Genomic DNA, 6,858 nt, shown 5'->3' on the forward strand with positions numbered 1-6,858 from the left:
ATTAAATGACAACAATATCTTATGTGCGTTTTAACCTTTTAACTGTTTTAGTGTAATATTCGAAGCAAGTTTGTTTTAGACTTAGCTAGGCGGTTAATTTAAAGGAGTGAGCTTATCAAAGTCGTATGACATTTTAGGCTACTCTGAATCATAGGCTTCAATGTAACAAAGAGTCTCAAATAGAACAAAATAAATATAGGCCTATATTACACTAATACCTAATTCAAGTTGCTCCCAGCTGCTCATTCTTGCACAGAATAGGAGCACAAATAGCCCATATACGCATTTTCCAAAATCCTCACGAGTACAATTTGAGGCCACTTCATCTTCAAAACAAATGCAAAAAAACTAAAACAAAAAAACACGTGTTAACAAGTCATTCCGTGTTGCAGCTAAATTCGTGTCATTTTCTTTAATTTGACATTGATTAATTCCAGTTTTAAAATTCATAGAGGCTATGGTTTCCCAAAGCATGTGTCATTCTAAATGACAGAATGAATGCCCTCATTTAAAAATATAGATCAGGTTTTAGACTTTCAGAGTTAAATTAACTCCCTGGGCTTTAGCCTATACGTGAGAAAGGCTCATTTTAGTGTCATTTATGGTACTTCCTTGAGTTCCTTCCCAGACGTAGTACGACGACTGCAGGAGCCAAATTGTTGTCGTTAGACGGGTTGTTTTCCAGACCCTTTGAAGGAAGCTATCCGCCATCCTTTGTCCTTGGTAATAAACTTGCTTGTGGTTTACCCTCGTTCAAGTTCTTTGGGGTGACTATTCGTTTGGTTTTATTGATGCAATGTTTTTGCACGAAGAGAATCTATAAGAACATTCTCAATGACCTATAGGATATCCTTAACTCTTGAGTTTCTTGAGTCCTAATGAAATCTAAACTGGCGCATCCGCCCAAGGCATACAGTTTTGTTAATGTCTTATTTCTCTAAACACTAAATTGGGAAATTATTTGTTTTCATATCATCGCTATATATACGCTATAAAGCTATAGGCCCTGGGCCTGTGGTATAGCGGCTATAGCCTAATAATTGTGACAATAAGACTGGTGAGCCAATTGGTAAATCACGAGTTTTAGGCCTATAGCAATATTAAATCAGTGTTGAGGCTACACCTGCAACATTGCGTATTTGAGATCTCACGAGTCAAACGTCTTCAAAATATATCGGATTGTCTCCTTAGCCTATAGCCCAATTAGGCTGTTATCGTCCCATTCACATGTGAAAACATCAAATGCGTGTTACTTATCACATCATTGACACATAACTTGTAAGACGCTGGCTGGTGTTTGCAGAAGGATTTGACTTGGCATAATGGTAGAGACTATAATATGCCTTAGGCCTAAACTATATTGCCGTTGTCTGAATAAACCGTGAATTCTGAAAGCATGAGACCTAAATACTCAGAAAAGTTCCTTCCGATTGATGCCAAATTAACGACATTAGTAGGTCAAGCCATTTCTTTACAGGCAGTTTAAATGCTGGAATAGGCCTAGAAGAAGCAAATTGCTGGATTGCTTGATGGCCAGCGGCTGCTCAAATAAATTGCCATGGTGGCAATACAATTAATACAATTTATTATTCAAAAGATAGAGGCTATCCTCCAGGCTAAATAATAAATATACACTTTAGACTGATTAAAATAAAGAAATAGTGCATGGGTGCATCATATGATAGGGTAATTTAGACAGAATGGGGAAAAATATATTTAGAGATACAATAGATTATAATTATGAAATGAAAATAGCCCTTATTGATATACTGATTGGAAGAAATATGCATTTAAATGTAAACATCAAAAACATTTCAGTGTCACCCAAGAATATTATCACAAGTGCACGGCTTTACATGTCATTCTATAGTTCTATATCAACATTGTATAGTTATAATAAGGGTCTTGGTATTTGTATTCACATAAAAGTGCCAGTAGATGGCTCTCTTACTCAACACAAAAGCAGAAGTCAAGGCACATAATGAGCAAGGGTCCTATTTTCTAAAGTGCAGACAACCTACAGAATGACTTGTATACTGATGGCCAGACAACAAATACCTTAAACAGACAGACGAGTTCAAAGTTCCCCTCTTTTGTTCACCTCTAACACAAGAATTTTGGAGAAACCTGCACGAGGCAGTCTAAAGCATGGACTTCAGGCCTACTATATGCTTCTGATCTTAAACTTGGTACAGCAAACATCAACTAAAGATGAGGGCAAAAATTGGGACAAAACTTTAATGCATCAGCACCATGCGCACAGACAGAGGCTTAAAACAACTGTGCTAATGATGGTTGAGAACTCGTCATGATTTGAACCACTGAACGTCAACTAACAAATCTGAGAGCTTCATATTTCTGGAACAATTCTGAAGGTTAGTATTTTGTTCTTTATCAGCTCTCTCCTATTCTTTTGAGAAGCACGTATAGGCTTTAAATTTGGCTGTTGAGGATGCATGATTCCTCTGGTAATCTCATGCAGGATGCAAGTACAAAAAGGTGTAAAGAGAATGATAAAGGGATGGGGCTAAACTTTAATATGTTGTTGCTGTCCACAACAACAATATAAATCAATGCTATATTGACCCTTTATGTCTGTGTGTTGGTTAAAAAAATATTGAACCATTGGAAAGTAAAAAGTGCTTTGGCAAAAACCTCCTAACTCCATTGGATCTTCAAACTATCTGCCAAAATAGCGAACTCCACCCGTTTAGCCATCTTTTGTTTTTTCATAAATCAGTGCTATTGAACACCCTTTGTCCGTGTGCATGTAAAAGAAAATATTGAACCAAAGAAAAGTATTAAAAAGAGCTTCGACAAAAACCTCCTATAACTCTTGAGCTGGATGTTTTTTCTTTTCCTGAAAAATGGTGGTTTCATCCAGACAGCAGAGATGTTATGATAGTGATATGCCCTTTCCAAGTTTCTTCAACATCATGCTAAAGACAAAAATATGAGTATATGGTTTTGAGTGGCACCAGTTGATATGTTTGAGGGCCTGTCAATTGTCATCTTCTTGCAAAAATAACTACTAAATATACAGTAACGTTTTTGTGGTTGATAGTGGGTACCAGTGATCAACAGTTCAATCTCACACAGAACACCAATTGGTTGTTTTTCAAAACATGTAGCATGGGCTATGATCTGCTGCAATGTGACAACTGACAATCATACAAAAGTGAGATATTGCTGTTTTACAGCAACTGGCACAATAGTGACTCCTGCCAAGGCTTCCAAATTCTCAATGCAACTCTGGACGTCCGACTGTCGTGTGAGACCCACATTACAGTCACAACCGGATTCCGCAGGTTTACATTTGACAACATATAAATCAGATCAGACTCTTCCTCACTAGGGACTCTGCCCAGGTCCTTGTTCAAACTGTAGTCATTTCCTGCCTGGACATTTCAATTCCTTCCTGCCTTGGCTGCCAAAATAATCTCTTTAACCTTTGCAACTCCTCCAGAATACTGCTGCCCTATAGCTTGACTTTAGTCTATCTAATTTCTGTCATGTTATCTCCCATTCCATAAACCTTCTCCATTGCCAGCCACAACTAACACTCTCATCATCATATATATATATATATATATATATATAGTCTTGTTATTAAAACACAGAAGGCAGGGGAATACCTAAAAAAAAAAAACTTGGAGAAAAAAAAAAAAGGATTGTCCATCACAACCTCTTACTATACTGTTGCCTGTATTATCATTGGACTAAATGCAATTTATAATATCAGATTGATTAAATCTATACTACACCCATTCTGGTCCTCCTCAATAAACAAAAACAGGCAGTTGATAGATTTAAGTGAAATTAACATTGTCTAATGTAGCGGACCCAGCTGGCCTTTTAAGGATGAAGTCTGAACTATGATTTTGAAGTTGCTTTATTCATAGATCAACGTAGAACTGGGACAGAAATAGAAAATATATCAATCATAAATCACTACAATATAATCCATAAACAGTTCCAATCTCAGGCACAAAATACATTTTCCATGCATCACTAAAGTACATTACACAATACATAAACAGCCTTCTGCATACATTTTCACAATAATACCAATAACAGTGCAAGCAAATCAATAAAATACCTTGTCCCCCTTTCCAGCTAGGTGCTATATTCTGTGTGTGACATCAGTTCGTTCCATGGTTAGTTGGCATTTGACCGTTCCTTTGGCCTTCCTTTCCTTAGCCATCCACATAACCAACAAACTTCAGCCACACCATTTGTGTGCTGTCTGTTTCAAGCCTTCTCTGTACTGAGGCAGCATTTCCTTGTTTTTAACCCCAGTGCCACAGCTGAGCTGAGTCCCAATCATCTGATTCTCATCAGCTGTGATCAGTTGTTAGCACAATGTCTTCAAATTAATAGACTTCCTGTTCAGATATTAGCCTATATCGACTGACAATATATTTCTATGAAAATATTGTTACACATCCTTAAATATGAGTCTATACAACTTATATTCGCTTTAGAAAACACATTTTTCAAGGCACTTGAGTTGATACGTATCATATTTACTTCTGCCAACAGAGGGAGTGCAGCTTAGTGAGCTTGCAGGTTACTCTGATTTCAATAAACAATATCTATATGTTATGGGAGTTTGCCATTATATTACATTTATTGTTTAGTATTACAAGAACAGTGCACTTTTGTTCGACATTGTAGCTGTTTAAATTAATTATCTGTCTGTTATAATTACTTGCGTAAGCAGAGCGTGCAAGTACTGCGATCGGCTGGGTATGTGTGTACTGTACACACAATGTGTGTCGGTGTACTCCACCAGCCAATAAAGGACCACTGTTCTTGATGACGTAACTATAGTACGTTTCAAGGTTGGTATAAGGTCAATGTACGTATGTATTTATATGTATGTCGGGGTATGTATGTTGGTGTCTCCAACAGCAGTAGGCCATACATGGCCTACTTATGTGCAAGGCGCAAGTTGAACACAGAGAGAGTGCATTCAATGTTTGTGTTTACACAAACACTCAAAGCTGGGCATAGGAGGGGCTAGCGCCCGCCGCCCGCACCTGAAGTGAGAGTGCATAGTTATTTTAGTTTTGAGCATTTTCTGTCTTCCGATTCATGCATTTTATATTGCTGTTGTATATTTCTGATTTTGTGTTCTGTATTGCTGAATCTGTGTTCTGTATTCAGCTACTAAATGAGGGACTGAACAAAACTGGGCATAGAAGGGCCTAGCACCCGTCAAAAAAAATAGCTGCAAGCAGAAGACGTGGTCAACCCCACACGTTGGGCGGTAATTAAGGCAGACAACCACTTATTTCACATTGCATTCTATGAAATACTGTGAAATTATACTTACGTTATTCTCCTGTCTCTCGTTAACTCTCAGGCAAAACGTTATTTGGATGACCCTAAGTATCATAAAAAATCTTGAATGATTACTATTGCAATTACTGGCCTAATATGTTATGGCTAAAAACGCTAATAAACAGCATACACTTTGATAAAGTGAGAAAGGGCCTCGTTAAGACCTCCATAAGGTAATGGTCAATGGCTGGGTTACTCGAACGCATGTGGTGTAAGACTTGTAGTGCCGCACATGCTCAGTTGCTCCTCTAGGCCACACACAGAAGCCTGTGAACATAGACATTTCGTGCATAGATGTGCCACGCAATGGTAGGCCTCAGGCCTGAGGCCTGGTATGGTACGTAGGCCTCAAGCCTGGTATGGTAGGCCTCAAGCCTCAGGCCTGGTATGGTAGGCCTCAAGCCTGGTATGGTAGGCCTCAGGTCTACCATTCTGAAATTAAATGTAATAATATTTGGACTGCTGGACAGCTGACAGTATAGGCTCTCTTTACTCTTATATATACAGTATAATATAAGTATAATAAATATACTTATTATAGTATCTGCCCCGGCCGGGCAGGAAAAATCTGGGTGGGGAAGTGATTGTAATCACTTAGCCAACACCGCTGAAGTGCCCTTGAGCAAGGCACTGAACCCCTAGCCTCGGAAACCCAGACGTTTTATTTCACTGAACCCCCAACTGCTCCCCCTGGAGCTGCTTAGTGGCCAACAGTATAAGACTGTGGTTGTACTGGTCAGCTCCCAGGTTTTAATGTGTGTGTGTGTGTGTGTGTGTGTGTGTGTGTGTGTGTGTGTGTGTGTGTGTGTGTGTGTGTGTGCGCGCGCGTGTGTGTCTGTCTGTGTTTCTATGTGCAGGGCGTTGCTGAAAATGAGCACCTGTGCTCAGCTACTTCCCTGGGCAAATAAATAATTAAAAAATATATATATAGTAAAGAGAGCCTAATGTCAGCTGTCCAGCAGTCCAAATATTATTACATTTAATTTCAGAATGGTAGACCTGAGGCCTGAGGCCTACCATACCAGGCCTGAGGCTTGAGGCATGAGGCCTACCATACCAGGCCTCAGGCCTGAGGCTTGAGGCCTACCATTGCGTGACACATCTATGCACGAAATGTCTATGTTCACAGGCTTCTGTGTGCGGCCTAGAGGAGCAACTGAGCATGTACGGCACTACAAGTCTTACACCACATGCGTTCGAGAAACCCAGCCAACACCTGTGTGCAAATTCAGAGCCATTGATGCATGCAGGCAGTGAGGAGCAGCGACATTTCATGCGGGCATGGGAGGGCATGCCCCTCAGGTTATGAGAGGCATGCAAACCCGTTTTACTATTGTAATTAGTATCCAATAGACAGTACTTGGAGGCCAGTCTATGACATCAGTATTATGACATATTGATGACATCAGGGCTCTCCACAGATGTGGGGGTAAAGGTACACAGACGGCAGAGACACACAGAAAAGGTTGATTTGTTTAATAGATAATAAAATAGAACAGCCGGCTTACTAGG

Source organism: Protomyctophum parallelum (assembly GCF_964188405.1).
Source record: "Protomyctophum parallelum genome assembly, chromosome: 11".
Taxonomy (NCBI): domain Eukaryota; kingdom Metazoa; phylum Chordata; class Actinopteri; order Myctophiformes; family Myctophidae; genus Protomyctophum; species Protomyctophum parallelum.